Below are 22,393 nucleotides of genomic sequence, written 5' to 3' on the forward strand. Positions count from 1 at the left end.
GAGCAATGGAAGGAGAAATAAAAATGAACTATTGAGAATATAGAACAATAGTAACAATGTCTTACAGGCTTTGAAAGATGTGTAGAAATAAAATTAAAACGTTAATAGAGGGATAATTGAGTTAATCTAAAGTTTTAAATTATCAGGAAAATGGTCAAATATAATCCATGCTTGCTTAGTCACCCAGTCATGTCCAACTCTTTGGGACCCTTGGGACTATAGTCTGCCAGGCTGCTCTGTCCATGGAATTCTCCAGGCAAGAATACTGGAATGAGTTGCCATTTCCTCCTCCAGAGGATCGTCCTGAACCAGGGGCTGAACCCATGTCTCCTGTGTCTCCTGCATTGCAGGCAAATTCTTTACCCACTGAGCCATTGGGAGAAGCTCATATTAGACTGCAAATCAAGACTACAAGCTGAAATCTCTGATAACCTCTGAAAAAAATCATGAAAGAATGGTAAAGACAAAAGTTAATGGGGGGAATGGAATGATAGCAATTGTTTGCTTCATCGAAAAGAAATCAAGAAAAGAGAGAAAACGATAAATAGGTAAAGATACACAGCAGACTGCTAACTCTGACACCTCTGGAGTGTGAAAAGCGTTTAAGGGAGAATAAGGGGAAGGATTTTACTTTCTAAAATCTTGGTGTTAGAAATGCTCCCAGTAAGGATATTTTACTTTTGGATTGAAGAGAAGAAAAATGTGATACAACATTTTACATACCTATTTATCTAGCCAAGTATTCTACAAGTTTTATCCATTTCTTCCTGTGGACTGGACACATTACTTGTAAAGTTATTCTTAATAATTGGTTATTATATAGTTTAAAAATTATTGTTGTCAGATATAGAGAACAAACTAGTGATTACCAGTGGGGACGTGTAAAGGGACAGAGGCAATAGTAGGATTAAGAGGCATAAACTATTATGAATAAAATAAGCTACAAGGCTATATTATACAGAAAATATAGCCAATATCTTATAATAACTATAAATGGAGTATAACCTTTAAAATTTGTGGCTCACTATATTGCATACCTGTAACTTAGGTTATATTATATTAATATTGACCATCAACTATATATCAATAAAAAAATCATAAATAATTATTATTGTGATAAGGTCACATTGTCCATTTTGTTTTCTAAAAAGTTACTGGTTGTATACAACAAGGTTATGAATTTTGTCATGGTTTTTGTATAACCAACTACTTTATTGAACTCTTTAACTGAATTAATATCACCCTTTCAGACATTCTGATATTTGATTATCTTAGGATGCATGGGTGTGCCCTCTTTCTACTTGGTCATGATACATGTTGGATTGGCCAAAAAGTTTCTATGTAAGAGCTAATGGGACAAGCCCAAAAGAACATTTTGGCCAACCCAATTCAGTGCTGACAAACTGTTGGACCCCACTTCCACCAGTGACCATTAGCGCTGATCAGTTCCTCATATTTGTGATATAGTTCCTATTTTTCTGGGACTGCTTGGTTTAGTCATAGTTCCCAAGTTCTTTCCTATCCACACAGTTTTTTGTTGTTGTTTTTTAACATCTAGTCTCTATAAGTGTTCATTGCTCAGTTGTGTATGACTCTTTGCAATCCCATGGACTGTAGCCCACCAGGCTCCTCTGTCTATGGGGATTCTCCAGGCAAGAATATTGGAGTGGGTTGCCAAGCTCTTCTCCAGGGGATCTTCCCAACCCAGGGATTGAACCTGGGTCTCCTGCATTGTAGGCAGATTATTTACAGTCTGAGCTAGCAGGGAAGCAAGTCTCCATAAACAGACGTATTATATTAATAGCTTAAATTAAATGTTCACATCCATGAACTTCATCTGCTTCATCAGGTGCTCACTCTTGGGCACTTGAGTTCCTCCGCTCTGGATATCCAAGCTCCCTGCAGCTGGTACCTGCTCTCCTGAGACTTTCCTTGCCTGGCCACAAGGACTTCTAAAGGAGGTGGCACAATGCTAGGACAGACTGTCCATGCCAGCCTCCCCAAGTACACAGAATAACCTGGCCCCACATCCGAGTCTTCATTAGGATGCATTACTCACTCCTTGCTGTTCCCACCAACAGGCTGGTTTCTGTGCCCCAGGGTCTAGGTCAGAGTTTCCCAAACTGTGAAATGTTCTGGAGGCTGTTAATTGGTACACTGAGGAAATAATCTTCCACTAGGTACGTAAGTTTTCAAAATCCTTAAAATTTTAATGTTTTTCTTACTTTTTATTCTCCTTTATCTCAGAGAATTTACTCTGTTCCTATGGGATAGGAAATGGACATGAGTTTGAGCAAACTCTGGGAGACAGGGAAGCCTGGCATACTGCAGTTCATGGAGTCACAAAGAGTCACACACGACTTAGTGACTGAACAACAACAATAGGGTTTGGTGGGTTTTTAAAATATAGTTATAGATTTTTTAACAAAGGTGTACAAAAGGAACCAAGAACTAGCCTACCCTTCTATTCCCTGGATAACTCCTGTGGACATTTAAAAAAATTAAATAATACCTGCACAGATTTAGAAAGCAAGTAACAGAACAAACCAAAAAGTGAAAGGTGTGTTCATTAACTCACTTATTTATAAATACATAGCTATTGGTCATGACAAAACCCAAAGTAAACATCAGATGCTTCAGTCTTTGGAAATCAGGAGCCCCTCCTCAGTAAGTCTTCCTTGTGTTCTGGATAGAAAAACCTTCTTAAATAATCTTCAAATGTTCATTTCCCACACTATATCAGAAAAATTTCTCTTAGAGTTGTTAATTATTATCCTGAAAACAGAGTTTTGTCATCAAATACTCTTTATGTAAATACCATCCATTTCTTTCATGAAATAGAAAGTGAGTTCCAATTTCATTACTCACATGCTTTTAAAAAACAGAATGCATGTATGTCCTTTAAACTTATCAGAGATGAAAGGAGAATGCTGTAACCAATCCAAGAATGTCTCAGTAATCTGGTAATACTGACATGATTGTAGTGGTTTTATTTCAGGCACCTGCCAGTACAATCTATACTTAATAAGTACAAGGAATGGTGACTATTTCTTTGATGAACCTGAAACAAGATCTGGAAAGAACTCAAAAAGATCACTCAGTATAACTTCTTACCTATAGGGAGTCCATGGGGAGCAGAACACCAGGTTTATCTACCTGAGTTTTCCCCATAGTACCCTGCATTTAGAATTAGCTCTATGAATGTTCTCTGAATTGACTGAAAGTCATAACCATTCAGAAGGGATGGCTTACAACCTAAAGATTTTTTGGGTGGATTGTCATGCTCTTCATCACACACACACACACACACACACACACACATACACACACATACACAAAGGATCCTGAGACTCTGACTAAACAAATGAAGACTCAGAGATACAATATTGGAACTGGTATAGAGTACAACCCTTAAACAGGGCTTCCCTGGTAGCTCAGACGGTAAAAGAATCTGCCTCCCATGCAAGAGAGACAGGTTTGATCCCTGGGTCAGGAATATCCCCTAGAAAAGGGACTGGCAACCCACTCCAGTATTCTTGCCTGGAGAACTCCATGGATAGAGAAGCTTGATGAGTTATAGTCCATGGAGTCACAAAGAGTCAGACAAGACTGAGTGACTAATGTGCCACTTCATTCAAGCCTTAAACAGGAGAACTCAGAGTATTTGGAAAGTCATGGAACAATAGTTTTGTTTAAAGTAGATTTCACCCAGAAGCCATCAAGTACAGAAGGAGGTGGGGGAACTGTCTGCAGTTTGAAGTAGTAGACTTCCTCCAATTGCAATTAGCATTTAAAAGGCTTTCACATTCATTTTTATTCAAATATGCCACCTTTGTAGTCATAGTAACCTTTTTATATTTAGATTTGGTTGCAGCTACAAGTTTACTTGAGTCATTCATTTTATCCTCCCTCCTGAATAGACCAGGTTTTTTCTTTCAAATAGAATCCACTGTTGTACATTTTTCTTCTATTAATAACACATTGGTTCTCTCTAAAGGTTGTGAGAAAAGGAAAATAAAATATCAATCATATTGAATAACAAAATTGTGAAACAGTTTCCTGGACTAACAGGAAAGGCTAGACAACGTGGCTGTGCTCAGATATATTGTTATTCAGTCAATGTATGGCAGGAGTAAAGTTTCAAACTCACTGCCTTCCTCCTGCACCTTGTCACCAAAAAGACACACCCCTTGCTGACTTAAACTTCAGGGGTTATAAATGGTCCCATCTGGGCTTCCCCAGTGGCACTAGTGGTAAAGAATCTGCCTGCCAATGCAGGAAATGCAAGAGATGCGAGTTCTATCCCTGGATCGGGAAGATTCCCTGGATTGGGAAGATTCCCTGGAGAAGGGAATGGCTACTCACTCTGAGGTGGTTGGATGGCATCACCAATTCAATGGACATGAGCTTGAGCAAACTCCGGGAGACAGTGAAAGACAGGGAAGCCTGGCCATCAGGCTGGAAAGAGTTGGACTTGACTGAGCAACTGACCAACAACCACCACCCACTCCAGTATTCTTGCCTGGAGAATTCCATGGACAGAGGAGCCTGCCGGGCTACAGGCCTTTGGGTCCCAAAGAGTTAGACATGGCTGAAGCGACTTAGCACCAGTAACCAAGCATAAGAAAGTCACATGCCCTGCAGCCCTCACCCCAAATTTTGCCTATTAAAACTTCTCCCCAAAATTATCGGAGAGTTTGGGGGTTTTGGGCATGAGTTGCCTGTTCTCTTTGCTTGGCTCTGCAGTAAATGATTTTCTACTCCAGACTCTGACATTTAGGAGTTTGGCCTCACTGTGTTGAGCACACAAACCCGTGTTCAGTAACAGAGACACTTTAAGTCCCTTTTCTGTTTCTTTTTATTTATAAAGGAAAATCTCAAACGAGATATAAGACATCATGTAAAATTAGCATTTTCCCCTTGTATTTTCTCTTTGAGGATCTGTTTTGACCTCTGATTTTTACAATTAACAAAATGAATTTTCAAATCCATTCTGCATAGAAACAGGCATCAAAATTCAGAACAGAAAAAAAATCTCTGAGTCTTTCTGGTCCAAACAGTTGAGAAAACTGAGGATGCATAGAATTGAGGGACCTAGTCAGGGTCACACACCTAGTTAATGGCTTAAGTCAAGCCCCCTACTCCTGATCTGCATTTCCTTTCCACAGTAAGCCCAGTCTTTACACCTTGCGGATTCCCCTACGTTAGTGAACTCAGGCTCGGCTGCTGCTGCAGGAAAGCCAATATTTGAGAGACAAGTAGTTAGAATAGGAAACAGGAGTCCAGAATGGTGGTGGCTAAAAGACAAGGAAAGGAAAAACCTGTGAAAATAGAACAAAGGAAGGTCCAAGGACCAGAGTGAGGACCTCAGGTAGAACAAACAGCACTCCTAGCTAGCCCAATTTACATAGGGCAGGCCCAGGGGGAGGAAAAACATATAAAAAGAAGAGCCAAAGGGCCGGGGTCGCTCTCTCTTTCTCTCCCCTGTGCATGCTCTCTCTCTCTCTCTTCTCTTCACGTCTTTTGGGTGGGCATGCCCCCACGCCTTGAGGATGTATTTTCCTTTATTTTCTAAATAAAACTGATCTGTCAGAGAATCATAACACAGACTGTCCAAGAGCTGTGATGCGCCGAGGACTTTAACGTCCACCACTTCAAATCTTTGCCGTGACAAGACAGAACCAAGGAAATTACACTCCCCTGACAGTTGGAAAGGAAATGCTACTTTATTAAGGAGGCTGGCACCCGGGAGAGAAGGGAGACTCATGTCTAGGAACCAACTTCGAAGATTCTGCTCAACCATGAAAATTTTTAAAGGGAAAAAGGGAAAGTTAATTGCAATTATTCATTTTGGGAAGGCAGTCAGAGTCTTCTTTATCTTCCAATTGTGTATAGACTTTCTTCTGATTGGTGAGATAACAGGGCCGTGTTCCAGAACTCTTGTGTTCAGCCTGATGTAACTATCCTCCACCTGGGTGGGGGGGCCTTAGTTCCTGCAAAAGAACTATATATAAACATACAGTTTATATATATATATATATATATATATATATATATACACACACACACACACACACACATATATATATATATATACACACACATATATATATGCCCCACTGCACAGCTGCAGGATCTTAGTTCCCTACCTACGTGCACACTCAGTCACTTCAGTCGTGTCCGACTCTTTGGGACTCTATGAACTGTTGCCTGCCAAGCTCCTCTGTTCATGGGATGCTCCAGGCAAGAATACTGGAGTGGGTTGCCATGCCCTCCTCCAGGGGATCTTCTCGACCCAGGGATTGAACCTGGGTCTCCTGTGTCTTCAGCCTTGTAGGCAGATTCTTTACCACTGAGCAACCAGGGATCAAACCTGGAAACTTGGAGTGCTGACCGCTGAACCTCCAGGGAATTCCCAAAGATCGGTCATCATGTATATTCTTTGATGAGGAACTGGGACCCTTTCCCATTGCTACACTATTATGTTTTGATTGCTTCTCCTTTGTTTCTCTCTTCCCTCGTTCTCCTGATTAGCATCTATTTCAGTCCATCCTTTGGTACTCAGGGAGGTTCTAGGAGGCTGAAACCTCTTTCCTACAAACAAGAAATGGGGGACACAGAAAAGATTTGTACTCAGGGTGATGGGGTATGGGGATCCACAGGGTCCAGCTTGATTTCAATATGTTCCTTAAAATTTTTAATTTCATGATTGTTTTTTTTGCTATGAATTCCCCAGATAATTAATCTTAAAAATATAATTAAGTAATGCTCTTTAGTCTGGATTATCCTAATTTTTTCTATTTTACAAATTTATTTATTTATTTATTTTTGGCTGTGCTGGCTCTTCATTGCTATTGTGGGCTTTTCTCTAGTTGTGGCGAGTGGGGGCTACTCTCTAGTTGCAGTGTGCAGGTTTTTCATTGTGGTGGTGGCTTCTCTTGGTATGGAGCACAGCTCTAGGGCACACGGGTTTCAGTACTTGCCACACATGAGCTCAGTAGTTATAACTCCTGGGGTCCAGAGCGCAGGCTCAATAGTTGTGACACATAGGCTTAGCTGTTCTGCAGCATGTGGGATCTTCCTGGACCAGGGATCAAACCCATGTCTTCTGTATTGGCAGGCAGATTCTTTACCATTCAGCCATCAGGGAAGCCCTATCTTAATATTTGATAAACAGCATGCCCTTTCTAATTTCACCTGCTTTAACATCCAAAGTCAAACTGAAATGAGGCAACTAAAAAGTTTCGATTTAATTTTTAGGAGGAAAAAGAAAGAATTTCATTCGTTCATTCATTATATGAGTTTCAACTCATTGTGAGATTTTAGATAAGACAGTTTACTGGGAAGCTAACACAGCTTAAGCCTCAGGGACCCACACTTGTCCAGGCCTCTGCTAAGGCCCTAAAATGAAGTTGGAATTGTTTTTCATAGGCCCATGAAAATGTCTGAGCTTCAGACCATATAATACCTGGACTTAACAGTCAAAAAAATTGTCAAGCTCATAATTTAGATGCATTTGAACACATGGGTTTACCAAAAACTTATCATGGTAACAATTTGTTTTCCCTTTTTTGGTTCTTATAGGTTAGTATGGGATTCCCTGGTGGCTCAGATGGTAAAGAATTCGCCTGCAATGTGGGAGACCTGGGTTCAATCCCTGGGTTGGGAAGATCCCCTGGAGATCTTCAGGAGATCTTCTTGTATGGCAACCCATTCCAGTATTCTTGCCTGGAGAGTTCCATGGACAGAGGAGCCTGGCGGGCTACAATCCATGGGGTCTCAAAGAGTCAGACATGATGGAGCGACTAAGTGCACACACACACACACACACAAAGGTTAGTACACCAGGGAATTTAATTCATTCACTCATGTAACAAACGTTTACTAAGAGCCTTCTATGTGTTAGGCACTGTTTAAGGGTTTGAGGATGGTAAACAAACAGACTGCCAGATATTTCTCTAGCAAAAATGGGTTTATTTGGAATTGGCAGAGAATTGCAATTGGGGGTCTGCAACTGTAGTGAGCTACATGCAAGTCCCTGCAGAGCAAGGAAAAGAGAATGCTCTAATAGAGACAAAGAAGTTTTAGAGTAAACAGAGTCTGTGGCTTTTCAATGCCTGAGTCCTTGCCAGGAAAGAAGAGGAGTCTTTCTTCTTCCTATTGGGCTCTGCTATTGTTGCAGGGTGTGACACTGTCCCCTCTAGCCTCCCAACTCAACTTAAGTGAAGTTTCTCTTAATTTTTTTACTGTGAGAACAAAGTACCTGTCCTCACCAAACACAGTATAATGTAATTAACCATATATATCTTCATTTTGAGTAAGTCTCATAAGATGCATTTTTGATAAAATGAAGTAATATTCTCTGCATGATAGCATTGTTGGGTGGACTTCTTATTAGAAGAATGGCTGAACATAAAGTATTGATTAATGGATTCATGTAAACTTAAACAGCAGTCTCTAGAAGAATAGCACAGGAAATGTCAGTCTATGTCATTGTCTTATTCTACTATTTTATCAACAACCTGAATGTAAAACACAAGCATCCTTATTAAATGTACAGCTGAAGAGGTTAATTCAATATGATAAATGACAAAGTCAAGACTTGTCAATATTGTCCATGAAATGTCGGTGGGCTTTCTACAGGGCCATTCCATTATTGACAGCATGATACACCTTTATCACACTGTGTTGACAGATGTCAAGAATAATACATTGGTACATGTTCAGTCACTATGGTAGTTTGTCAAATTAGTATGTCAGCTTTAGTAATTGACATATTTCTTACTTATAAAGTTAAAATATCTGATAGATTATCATTTATTAAAATCTCCAAACATTTGAAAATCATTAATATAATGTACCATGTCAATAGAATAAAGAACAAAAGCCACAGGAACATCTTCATAGATGCAGAAAAGGCATTTGATGAAATCCAACAACACTTCATGATTTTAAGAAACTCAGTAAGCTAGAAGGGAATCTTCTCAATCTGATAAAGCCATCCAAGAAAAACCCACAGCTAGCATTATATTTAACGGTGAAAGAAATCTGATAAAACCATCTAAGAAAAACCCACAGCTAGCATTATCTTAATGGTGAAAGATTGTACACTTTCCCCCTGAGATCAGGAACAAGACAGCTCTTGCCAATTCTATTCAACATACTACTGAAGATTCTAACCAGGGCAATTAGGAAAGAAAACAAAATTAAAGGCATCCTGATTGGAAAGGAGGAGGTAAACTTTCTGCAAACAACATGATCTTGCATATAGAATACCCTAAGGAATACACTAAAACTATTAAAACTAATAAATGAGTTCAGCAAAGTTGCAGGATGATATAAGATAAAAAATTAACTGTATATACATTAGCAATGAACAATCCCAAAATGAAATTAAGAAACAATTCCATTTACAATAGCTTTAAAAAGAATAAAATAATTGAGATTAAACATAACAAGAGTTATGAAACATATACTCTGAAAAGGTACAAGACGATGTGAAAGAAATGAAAGAAGACCTAAATAAATGGAAAGAATTCACATGTTGACAGACCAAAGGCTTAATATTGTTAAGATCAGTACTCTCCACATTGATCTACAGATAAAAAACAATCCCTATCAAAATCCCAGAAGGTTTCCTTGTAGAAACTGAGGAGCTGGAGCTGGTCTTACAATTCATATGGAAATGCAAGGGATGCAGAAGCCAAAACAATATTGAAAAAGAACAAAGTTGTAGAATTAACACTTCCCTATTTTTCCACAACATCAGATGTTTCAGACCACAGTCAACTGTCAATAAATTTCTTCTTCACTAAATATAATTATTCCTTCACTAAAAACTATTGAATTGTATGTTTTTAAAAATAAATTTAATGGTATATGCATTATATCTCAGTAAAGATGTTTTTTAAAACCTCAATTCTTTAATGCATTTCAAAATTACTTTTTTTCATTTCTCAAATATTTAACAACTTCATTTCACAATTTGTAACAATGACATAATTTCTAAACTACTTTTCAGCTCTAGCACTATAAGCTGCCAACTGAGATGTAAATATTTCCCTAATTTCATTATTTCATTTTCTATCACTTCCAAAATGCTCTCTCTAATGTTTATTTGATGAATAAAAGTAAATATACAATTATAAAGAAAACATTTACTTTATAGCTTTAATTCCATCACCCAGAAATGATTGAACAGGGTGGCTTAGTGCCAAATTAAAATATCCAGAATTTTTTTTTATTGTGGTTAAAAACCTATTAACATTACACTGGCACATCTGTATAAATTCGGTAAGGTTTTTATGTCAGTATATTTCACTGAAATATGTGTTCTCTGACATCAATCACAAAAACTTTTATAGCATTTCAGGACTTAATTTACATCAGCTCCCCAATATTAAAAAAACTTCTCTCTTCAAAGTATTGAATTTTTCATTTAAAGGAACTTATTCCATGTATGTTTACATAGAACAATTGAAGCTTCATCAATAATGTGAAATTTCATTGTCTTGGTACATGTTTTCCAAAAAGAAGTGTTTTCATTTAGTAGCTATGTTTTGAACAAGGCAGAATTACAAATATAGATTATAATTATGTATCTATATTGATAGTATTCTTTTTTGAAATTCTATTAAATATTCATGCCTAAAACTGCCTATTATTTTTAAGGATTTTTAAAGAGTTGGATTTTTCAAAATAATAACTTACTTTACTTAGTATGATAATCTCTAGGTCCATCCATGTTGCTGCAAATGGTGTTATTTCATCCTTTCTTATGGCTGAGAAATATTCCATTATATGTATATACCACATCTTCTTTCTCCATTCATCTGTTAATGGACATTTAGGTTGCTTCCAGGTCCTGGCTATTATAAATAGTGCTGTTGTGAATGCTAGGGTACACATATCTTTTCAAATTACAGTTTTCTCCATACACATGCCCAAAAGTGGGACTGCAGTATCATATGGTAGCTCTATTTTTAATTTTTAAAGGAATCTCCATACTGTACTCCATAGTGACTGCACCAATTTATATTTTCACCCACAGTGCAGGAGGGTTCCTTTTTCGCCACACCCTCTCTAGCATTTATTATTTGTAGGCTCTTTGATGATGGCTGTTCTCAGAGGAGCCTGACAGGCTCCAGTCCATAAGATCACAGAGTCAGACACAACTAAAGCAGTTAAGCACGCATGCATGCATTCTGACCAGTGTGAGGTAATTCCTCATTGTAGTTTTGATTTGGATTTCTCTAATTATTAGTGATGTTGACATCTTTTTTATGTGCCTGTTTACCATCTCTATGTCTCCTTTGGAGAAATGTCTATTTAGATTTTCAGCTCATTTTTTTTTAATGGGTTGTTTGGTTTTACTGATACTGAATTATATGAACTATTTGTACATTTTGAAAGTTAATCCCTTGTCAGTTGTATCGTTTGCAAATATTTTCTCCCATTTTGTAGGCTCTCTCTTCATTTTGTTTATGATTTCCTTCACTGTGTAAAAGCTTTTAAATTTAGTTAGGTCCCATTTGTTTATTTTTGTTTTTATTTCCATTACTCCAGGTAGCGTGTGCAGGCTCAGTTGTGTCTGACTCTTTGCAACCCCACAGACTGTAGCCCGCCAGGAGCCTCTGTCCATGGAATTTTCCCAGCAAGAATACTGGAGTGGGTTGCCATGCCCTCTTTCAGGGGATCTTCCCAACCCAGGGATCGAACCCGTGACTCTTATGTCTCCTGCATTGGAAGGCAGATTCTTTACTACCGCACCACCTGGGAAGCCATTACTCTAGGAGACAGATCCAAAAAGATATTGCTGCAGTTTATGTCGAAGTGTTCTGCCTGTGTTTTCCTCTAGGAGTTTTATAGTGTCCAGCCGTACATTTAGGTCTTTAATCCATTTTGAGTTTATTTTTGTATATAGTGCCAGAGAATGTTTATACCTAATTCTTTTAAACGTAGTTGTCCAGTTTTCCCAGCACCACTTACTGAAGAAACTCTCTTTTCTCTGTTGTATCTTCTTGCTTCCTTTGTCATAGGTTAATTGACCATAGGTGCGTGAATTTAAAAATCTAATGCTTTGCTAAAGACTTTAGTCAAGACAGGACTGGCAGCCCATTGGCTTACCCAGTGAATTAATTACAAGATAGAATATCCACTGGCTATTGGATGAAGTGAAGACGTCCGTGGAAGAGCATCAGCAGGGAAGACTTAACCTCCTCAATCTACTTCTAAGAAAAACACACACATGAGTTCCCAGTAACAAGAAACATACTTCAAGGTAAACAAGAGTGTCCACACTGAGTTACAAGTGTGATATTGTCCACTGCAGTGTTATTTATAATTGGAAATCAATAATAGGGTAATAGGGAAATTGTTCAATAAATTATCCACTAGATATTATGTAGCTCTTTGGGGGAAAAAAGTAGTCTTTCTATAAAGGTAATACTATAAATATATAACTTCCTCACTTGTCCCACTCAAATGCTTCCAAATTAACAAGAAAATAAAATCATACAGTGGAGGCACTTGCATCTACCATGAACCCAGAATATGGCTCTATCCCAAATTACCAATGATAAAAGAATTTCAAGAAAATAAAATCATACAGTGGAGGCACTTGCATTTACCATGAACCCAGGATATGGCTCTATCCCAAACTACCAATGATAAAAGAATTTCTGCAAAACATAATGATATTGGGGAAATGAAGGGAGAATTTTTTTTTAAAAAAGTAATAGATAAATGTTTCTGAGCTCAATGATACTCCCTTAAAATAAGTGACAAGGCATGAGAAATCTAATCTCTTGCTTGGAACAACAGAAATCGAAGATACAGGTTAACAGAGAAAAATATATTACACTTTGGTACCACAATTTCACATAGAATTGGCAAGGTTGGAGTGGTCAGGATCCAGGCAAACCTTCTCATTTTCTAAGACCTGGACTCTTCACTTCACATACAGTAGGCTGAATAAGGCTTCCTGAAATTCAAGTCTACCTGACACCTAGGAATGTGATCTTCCTTGGAAATTTGGTCTTTGTAAATATCAGGTAAAGAACTCAAGAGGAAATCATCCTGAATTTCGAATGGGTCTTAAATCCAATGACTGGTGATTTTATAAGAAGAGGAGCAGATGCAGAAAGACACACAAAGAAGGTCATGGGGAAAACAGGTAGAGAATGAAGTGGTGCTGCTACAAGCCAAGGAATGCCAAGGTTTGTCAGGGCCCACCAGAGACTCTGAGAAGTAAGAAAGGAGCCTTCAGAGGGAGCATAACCCTGCCAACACCTTATTTCAGACTTCTAACGTCCAGAATTGTGAGAGAATACATTTGTGTTGTCTTAAGTCACAGTGTTTGTGATAATTTGTTTTGGCAGCCCAAGGAAACTAATGCACCATGTAAATAAACTGGGGGCTTCCCTGGTGGCTCAGTGGTAAAGAATCCTCCCGCCAATGCAGGCGATGTGAGAATCCCAGGTTTGATCCCTGGGTTGGGAAGATCCCCTGGAGTAGGAAATGGCAACCTGCTCTAGCATTCTTGCCTGAAAAATTCCATGAACAGAGGAGCCTGGTGGGCTACATGGGGTCACAAAGAGTTGGGTATGTCTGAACAACTGAACACAGCAGGAATAAACTGGAATGTGAGGGAGGAGAGAGAAGGATTCTCTCCTCTCTAAGCAGATTTGTAGCACCAAAGTGGACCAAATAAAACTAAATGATTAAACACAAAACATCTGTGATCTATTATCCTTCATTATGAACCACAAAAAGAGATTTTTGTGTGTGTGACCCCAGCTGACAGCCAGCATATAAACAGAGACTTCAGTCCTACAACTGTATGGAATTAAATCCCCCAACATCTGAAAGAGCAGAAACATACTCTCCCCACAAGCCTCCAAGAAAGGGTCTTTGCTGACACCAGGGGCTTTGCTGACACCTTGACTTCAGTCCAGTGAGACCATACTGGACTTCTGACCTATAGAACTGTAAAGTAATAAATATATGTTTTTCAAAGACACTAATTTTAAGCTAGTTTGTTATAGCAGCAACAGAAAACCAACTGAGCAGGGATACAGGATGGGGCTAAAAATAGGAAGTTTGGTTGAAAGTCTTAAAAAGTAATAAGATCTTTAAAGACCTGTACCCATCCTGTATAGCCAAGAGACAACCCCTTCCGCTTGGCAGAAGACTGAGGTTGACCCATTGAAGAAACTCACCCAGGGTTGTCTGGGATATTGAGCAAAGCCATGGTCAAGTGTGAGCTACCTTAAAGTCAATCAATTGAAAAATGAAACTCCTCCAACCTCTTTTCTTGCTCAGCTCTCATAACGCCAGCCACTAGGAATAAATAGCTGACAGGAGCTTGAGAACTCTTCTATGGAGAAGTGGATCAGCCCAAGTTAAATTATGGAGATCCTGACCCTTGTGCTTCCAGCAATGGAATGGCTGAGTCCCCACTTGATTACCATAGAGTAAAACCCTTGAGCTTTGAATTAGCATTTTAGTGTCTTACTCAGCTATTAATAGATACCAAGCAGACCAGACATTTTACAAAGGCCTGTGAAAAGATAAATAAGCCAGAACAAATAGCAAAAAGGAACTTGTAGGAAACTGAAACTTCAGGGAGAAGAAGAAAACTTGCAATAAGCATAACAAATATTCTCATTCATTCAAAGATACTTACTGAATGCTTATTATACTGGGCAGTCATTTTTTCTAGATGTTGAACCATAAGCAGTGAACAAAGCAGAAAAAGCCCATGGCTTCATGAAGCATACAGTGCTTCAAGGAGAGAAATGCTCACTGACCTAAGGAATAGAACCAGGAAACTATACATAAAAGAAATGTGCAAAGACCAAAATAAAACTTTTAAAAATTAAAAACTTAATAAGCTGAAATTTTTTAACACTAGAAGGGTTAAATGATAATACCAAGAATCTCTCAAGAGATGGAAAATGGAGGGAAAAAATATCTTCCTTAGAGGATCAGGCAAGCAATTTCAAAATCAGAGATACCAAAAAAGCACAGATAATGAAGAGAAGAAAATTATTGTTTAAGTATACACAAAAGTAATTTCCCAGACATATATGAGTTTCTAAAGCAGAAAAAAAAAAAAAAATGAAAAAAGATCCACTCCAGGGAACATCATCATGAAGCTTTATAATACTGTGAGAAATGGGACGGCTCTAAAATCTTCGCAAAAAAGAAACTAGATCCCATCAAAAAGGACCAGGAACCTGAACAGCATCAGGCTTCTCTACAGCAACAATGAAACATCCAAGACAGGAAAGAAATAAGTGCCTTAAAAATTCCAAGAGACAATCATTTCTTACCCAAGAATTTACACAAAGTCAGGTTTCGAACAGAGCATAAGAGGAGGATAAAGAGATTGCAGACACACAAGCATTCAAGATTTCTCCCATGTCCCCTTCTGAAGATGTGGCAGTCAGAATGCGAGTTGGAAAGGAATTTCCAGACACAGAAGTATTGCAGAAAGGGGTGAGTTTATTAAGAACAAAGAGCACAGATAATGTAGGCGCTGCAAGTATAGCGGGTTGACCACCAGAGAAAGTCAATGGTTCTTATGGGTTAGTTTTTGCAGCCTCAAGACAAAGAAAACTCCTGCTGAAAGGCTGGCTTTAGGTGATTGGTTAAGGTGCTATAGGGTAAACACTGTGGTGGTCATTTTTGTCTAAAATGGGATCGAGAAGCCTGCTGCTGATGATCATGGGGACTTTTGGCAATGGTTACAAAGAGGCTCAGTCAGTTTCGGAGGTGACCTTGGTTCTGGGCTCCGTGTCTGTGGCCTTGGGGCAGGACTCCACAGAAGACACCGCAGGCTGTGCTCCAGTTAGCAGGAAAGTAAAGAAGAAAAGAGGATCGAGGAAACAGGGCTCTCAACGCAAAGAGAATTCCCAGGATGATACCCATGCAGCAGGTCTGGGCAGCTGGTGGTTCACGGGGCAGCAGGAGGGGCACAGGGCTCCGGGACTGAGGTCTCCTGAAGGGAAACCATGAAACTGGCAGATCAACTGAAACTCCCTCCACCTAAAAGTACTGAGGGCCAATGTACAGTTCTATCTGAGAGTTTGAAGTGAATTAGTATACTCTGCAACCCAACTGATGATTATGTTTGCATAATCTAAAATGTGCTCATTAAAGGATGTGAATATTCATTTATTCAGATTGGCGACATGGCTATATTGAAAGGTTGGGGACAGGGTTCTGTAGAGATGAGAGCTTTGGGGGCCGGGGGTGGTTAATATTGTAAGAGGAAGAAATCTTTTTCTTCTACAATAGGAATTTAACAGCTAACATTCAAATCAGAAAAATCTTGTAATAATAAAATGATCCTACTAACTCAAAAGATTGTGATAAATACCAGGGGGGGTAAAAATAAGACAACAAAACCTTTGAAAATGATTCATCACTAGGGACCAGAAAGCAGGAGTTATGAATCATGTAGAAATATTGGGTTGGCCAAAAAGTTCATTCAGGTTTTGCTATAGGATGTTATGGAAAACCAGATGAATTTTTTGGCCAACCTAATCTTTTGAGTATTTAAGGAGTTCATTATATGTCACCTGTCTTCCATTTTCATCCTGAACAAACTGAGAAATAAGCAAAAAGGATTGTCAGGTGGAATGATAGAGAAATTATCACTATTTTTAGCAATAAAGGCTAATTTGGGGAGATGGTGAGCATGAGTACCAAGCAGATTTATGGACTGAGTCCTAGTACTAGACCAGGGGAGGCCTGTTCCCATGATACTAGGACCCCTCTCCACCACACACATGCATTTATCATATGGAGGGTTTGGGTGCTGCTGAACAGAATAGTTTGAGACCCCTGAGCTGGGAAAAAGACTAGCGGCTCATTCATACTACTTGTAAGAAGTGACTAAAAAAAAAAAAAAAAGAAGTGACTAAAACAAGTGTTTTATCTCAGTATTCAAAACCAAGGACACAGTAGCATATTCCTACTGGCTCAGGGCACACTTCTATTCCAATATTTGAACTTTATATTAGAGTTCTGAGTCAGAGATAGGTGAAGAGAGAATGAACTTTAAGGAGGAAAGCAGCAGGAGCACAACTTTTTGAGCTTTTAGAAAGAAGAGCTCCTTGCTTGCCCTCTGGACGGGCTGTCCTGAATCGAGGCCTCTTCCCCAGTGTATCTCCTTTTACCAGTATTATTTATCCTTATTTCCTTGCTGATGTGACTCTGAGAGGCTGAGGAGCACCCTGGAGGTCACTCAGAAGGTCCCTGCAGGAATCAGGAAGACAGCCAGAGTTTTAGACTGCAGGTTGTTTGATGCAACTGATAGACGGCCTGTGCTCCCACCCTCCTCTGAGCCCTGCCTCAACATTACACCTGCCTCAGTGCCCAGGAGCCCTGAGCTGAGATGGTGGTGCAAAGAGAAATTCAATTTTTGTGTTTCCTGAGCATTTAAGCCTAGAAAATATTTCTGTCCCTAATGTCAAAATAACAGGCATTCATCATTTCTCATTTCCAAAATAGATGGAAGAAGAAGAGGAGGAAGAAGAGAAAGAAGAAAGAGCAATGATTTGGGTGTGTTGCTTTAAGTGCTATTGCAGAAACCACTGTCAAAAGCAAAGAAGCCTGTACTGCCTCCCTTAACCCCACAGGTATTTTTTTTCTGCTTTTATGGTTCTCATTGAACTGGAAGGGGAGAGCCATTGGCCAAAAAATGAGCCAAAGGCAAAGGAAAACAAAGTCATCTCAGGGTTGGAGAGCTGAGAAGAACATTTTTAGAGTACACTGGGCTTTTATTTTGATATTTATTTTGACTTTTAACTATGCAAAATGGATCCTTTTAGAAAATAGATAGTTATGCTAGATTGTAGACCAGCTGGTGGTAAAAAAAAAAAAAAAGAAAATCCGCTGGAATCACCTAAGCATGTAATCCCCACAGGAAAAAGGCAGCTTACTGTTACTTAGGCAGGGACCAAAAACTTCAGTCATATACAGTGAGGATTAGCAGAAAGAATGTGGAATTTGGAGCCAATATTGGGTACAAATGAGAACTGCTTAATATTGGCAAGCTACTTAGCCTCACAGAGCCTCAGTTTATTCATCTGTAAAATGGGACTAGTAATAGTGCAAAAACTCATGAGATTGAGAGGAGATAGGTGAAAACTTCTAGTTCATGGTAGGTGCATAATAAATGTTAGTTCTCTCTCTCTCTCTTTTTTCTTTTATTTTGCTCCATCATGGCAGTCATTAGTGCTGGCCACCAAATCTTACCATTCTTCTCCCAATCACATAGTGCAACTGTACTTTCTTGCTTCCTTGAAGATAGATATGGCCATGCTTTTTGCTTTAGTCAGTGAAATCAGAGTAGCCTCAATGCATCACTTCCAAACTGAAGCAAGTACAAGATTTGCCATGTATCTTTTCTTTGTGACAGCAACTGGCAGTGTTCTAGATAGTGACCAACTTGGAGACAGGCATGAGGATGACTCAGCAAAATTCACAGAGCACAGGTAGTGTGAATGAGAAACAGAGACCTTTGTTGTCTTAAGTCACTGTGATTTTCTGAGCTCCTTGTTACTGCCGTATAGCCTCTGCCCGTCTGATTGGCCCACTCTCCTTAAATGAACTGCATTTGCTGCAACTCATTAATTCATTACACAGCTATATGCTGAATGGATGTCAAGCACTGTGCTTGATGCTGGAAAATACATGATACTGATTCTTGCCCTCAAGGAGATCATAATAAGGGGGAAAATAGGAGGTCATTGTCGGGAGTCTTTTAAAACTATCACCCATCGATTCTAAGATTTAACAACTGTCAAGGTTGGGAACTATGCTTTTGTGCACATTGAATCCATCATTTATGTTCTATTGCCTATAGATATAGATAACAGAGAAGCCAGAAATTATAATAGAAAGTAGAAAAAAACAGTATCGTGTTAGAAGAGAGGGAAAAAAGAGATGGTTAAACTGACAAAGTAAAAATAAATACTTCATCTTTACTTTTGTTGCCCACAACTCCCTGGCTCACTTAGTTTTCTTTCTTTCACTTTGCCCTTAAGAAAATTTAGTAGAATTTTGTTTTCCTTTAGACTAAATGTCAAGTCAAAAACAATGTAAAGTTGTTTATTATTATTATAACCCTAGAGCCATTTCTTTCTGTAAAAAATTCCAATGATGTGGAACTTCCACGGTGGTCCAGTGGCTAAGACTCTGTGCTCCCAGTGCAGGGGGCTTGGGTTCCATCCCCGGGTCAGGAAGATCTCCTGGAGGAGGGCATGACAATCCACTCCAGTATTCTTGCCTGGAGAATCCCATGGACAGAGGAGCCTGGTGGGTTACAGCCCATAGGGTTGCAAAGAGTCAGACAGGACTGAAGGGATTTAGCACACATGCACAATTGGTTACCCTGAAGTCCAATTTGTATGGAAAAGGCAAATTAAATCCAGGATTGTTTTCTTTTTTCTAAAACAATTTCAAAATAATGAGTTCATTCCTTCTACTCATCAACAGTAACCTATAGAATTACTATAGAATCATTATCAACTTACAGATATAATCATACTTGATACATTTGAAACAACTGCAATTATTATCAATTTTTGGTGCTCAAATTGATCCATCCTTGTCTAGGGGGAGCCTATTTCAATTGATTCCTTAGTCTTCCTGACATAATCTGGAAGTGATTGATAGCTTCCTTGATTTCTGTAAATATCTACAATTAAAATGATACAATATCTGGGATTTGCTTTAAAATGATAGCATGGAGAAAATGGGTATAAATGAAATATGATTGGCAGTGACTTGATTGTTGTTCAAGGAGGGTGATGGCCCCATTGGAGGTTCACTATACTGTCCTATTAGTAACTGTCTGGAATCTTCCAAAATAACAGGCAAATATTAAAAATTCACACAATGACTTCCAGAATAAGACCTTAAATCCTTAGCAAGATAATAATCTTCAATGACCGACTTTGGTGGGAGAAAAAGAGATTTCAAATTTCTCAAGGCTTCTCTTGACTTATCAGGGACGTGTAGAGGTCTGAGTACAAAGTTTTACCCAAAGTCAAAAGTGGTGCATTTTCCAGACACGACCGACGTTTCCTCTAGTCCCAGGAAAGCATGAAGAAACCCTAAGTGGAAAATAGGAAGAGGGTGGAGGGTAAGGAGAGCGGGAAAACTTCTGATGAAAGGTTTCTCCTAGTGAGTATCTCTTGGCAGTTCTGGCGGTTATCAAAGGGTTAGGTAAATGGGGCTTCCGCCAGTAGCAGGCCTGTCTCATCTTCGCCCACTCTTCGGCCAGATTTTGCCTCCAGTTCTCAACAAGCCTGACTCAATTTCTTGTGGTCTAGGGGGTCTTGTTTTCCTGCCAGGGCAAGGAAAAGCTCTGGGCACGAAGTCCAGAGGCCAGCGTATGAACACTATGACTCAAAATGACAGTCTTGGGTCTCAGCTTCATCAGCCACAAAATTAAAGGTCAGCCTGCAAGACTAATGATCCTTCAGGGTCCCAACCAGCCAAAGCTGAGACTTCAAAAACCCTGGACCCGGACACACAACCCTGCAGGCCTCCCTGCCTTTTCAGTGATCGTCTTGACCATCATTACACATTACATCGCCTCCTAAAGAAATACGTGACTGCTGGTACTTTCTGCAGATAAATGGAAAGAAGGGGCCTGGCAGAGATGACCCCAAAGTTGGCAATACTTTCAGGTCTAAGGAGTCAGGCGCGTCACCGACCTGTATGATTTCTCCTCTTCGTCCTTGCCCGTCTGCAAATCCTGACCCCTGTCCCCACTGCGGAGAAATCTCCTAAGAGACGGCAGCCGGCGTCGCCTCTGCGCCCAGGAGGCGTGGAGCAGAGGGCGCGGGAGCCGAGCGCGCTGCGGCCACGCTCCCCGCGCAGAGGCGAGAGGGAGGGGCCGGAGGGGCCGGAGGGGGCCCGGCAGCACCAGAGGCGGCGCGTGGGGCTCGCGGCGGCTCAGTCTCCTCCCGAGCCCAGCCCCGGACGGCGAGAGCGGCGGCGAGCGAGGAGGCGGAGCGAGGAGCGAGGAGGCGGAGGGCCGGAGGAGGCGGAGGACCGGAGCGGCGGGCCGCGCTCGGGTCCCCGCCGTGTGCGCGTCTTCCTGGCGGATCCTGGTAAGTGCGGGCGCCCAAACCCAGACCAGCTGCCGGGCTCTGGGGCTGCAGAGGTCGGGGTCCCTGGATCCTGATGGCGTGCATCTGGCGGCAGACTCACAGGTGGCTTCGCGGTGGACGTGGGCGCCCCAGGCCCCGAAAGGAGTTGGCCAACTCTCTCCGCTGCCGGGTGCGGCTTCTGAGCTCCCCCTGCTTCTCCCACCCAAACCGCCCTGCTTCCGGCTCCGGGTAGTGGGGGGCCTGCTGTCGGAGAGGCGCTAAGAGGGGCTCTCCCCTTCACCAGCGATTCTGGGAGATGCCGGCCAAGCCCCATCCCAGCTCCCGGTTCTTTAGTGAGGCGGCTGTCCTTTAGTTTTATTTTCCTGTGAACCCACTAGGGAAAGTTTGGGACCACACAAGGCAAAGTTGGGGCGCGGCTGGGGGTGCACTTGGCTGGCGGAGGCAGCTCGCGTGGAGCGGAGCTGTGGGTTTGCAGGTCGAGTCAGGCTCCGGCTGGAGCCGATAGCGCACCCTGGGAGTTGTGTCCGTCCGTGCTGTTTGCCCCGGCCCGGCATTGTGACAATCCCCGGAGCACAGTGAGTCGCTTAATCGTTCACGCTAAGCATAGACATCTGCCAGCCAGCCGGGAATCTATGCGGGGTTAGGTTTATCTCAGGAGGAACAGCATCTCAGCCTGGGTTGGTTTGGGCTCCCTCTGCAAACCTGAGTTCCAGCTAATCTCAGTGTATAACTGGCGCGTGTTTAATTAGCTTGTTTTACACCTGAGATGATCTCAGCGAATGCCTTTAAAATGAAATCGTTGATACAAGAAAAAACCACCCCTCCCAATCAAAACCGTTTTTTAAAGAAATTAAAAAGAGGAATCTTCAGAATGTAAACTGTCATATCTAGGTATTTCACCCTTCTCTGTAGAGGCTGAGAATGAAAACTGCTTGGCTGTCTAACCTACTAGAGGGTCAGTGTCAGGGCTATTTTGGGCGGATTTTTGTGGACAGAGGTATTACTGCAACATGCATATTATTTATGAAATACATATTTGATCTCTTGAAATAGCCTACTTGCTAGGAGTTGTTTGATTTACCAAGTTGTGTATTTTAAATATGACTAAAGGTTTGTTTTTTTTTTTTTAACTTTAGCTGAAAATAATATCTAGATATTTAGAGAAGACGGTTTGTTCACATCATCAGAACATTCTTTTAAACTTAAAATTTTAAAGGGCTTCTTATCTGTATTTGATATACAGGAGAGGGTTTTCATGA

This window comes from Muntiacus reevesi, chromosome 17, assembly GCF_963930625.1.
Source record: "Muntiacus reevesi chromosome 17, mMunRee1.1, whole genome shotgun sequence".
Taxonomy (NCBI): Eukaryota; Metazoa; Chordata; class Mammalia; order Artiodactyla; family Cervidae; genus Muntiacus; species Muntiacus reevesi.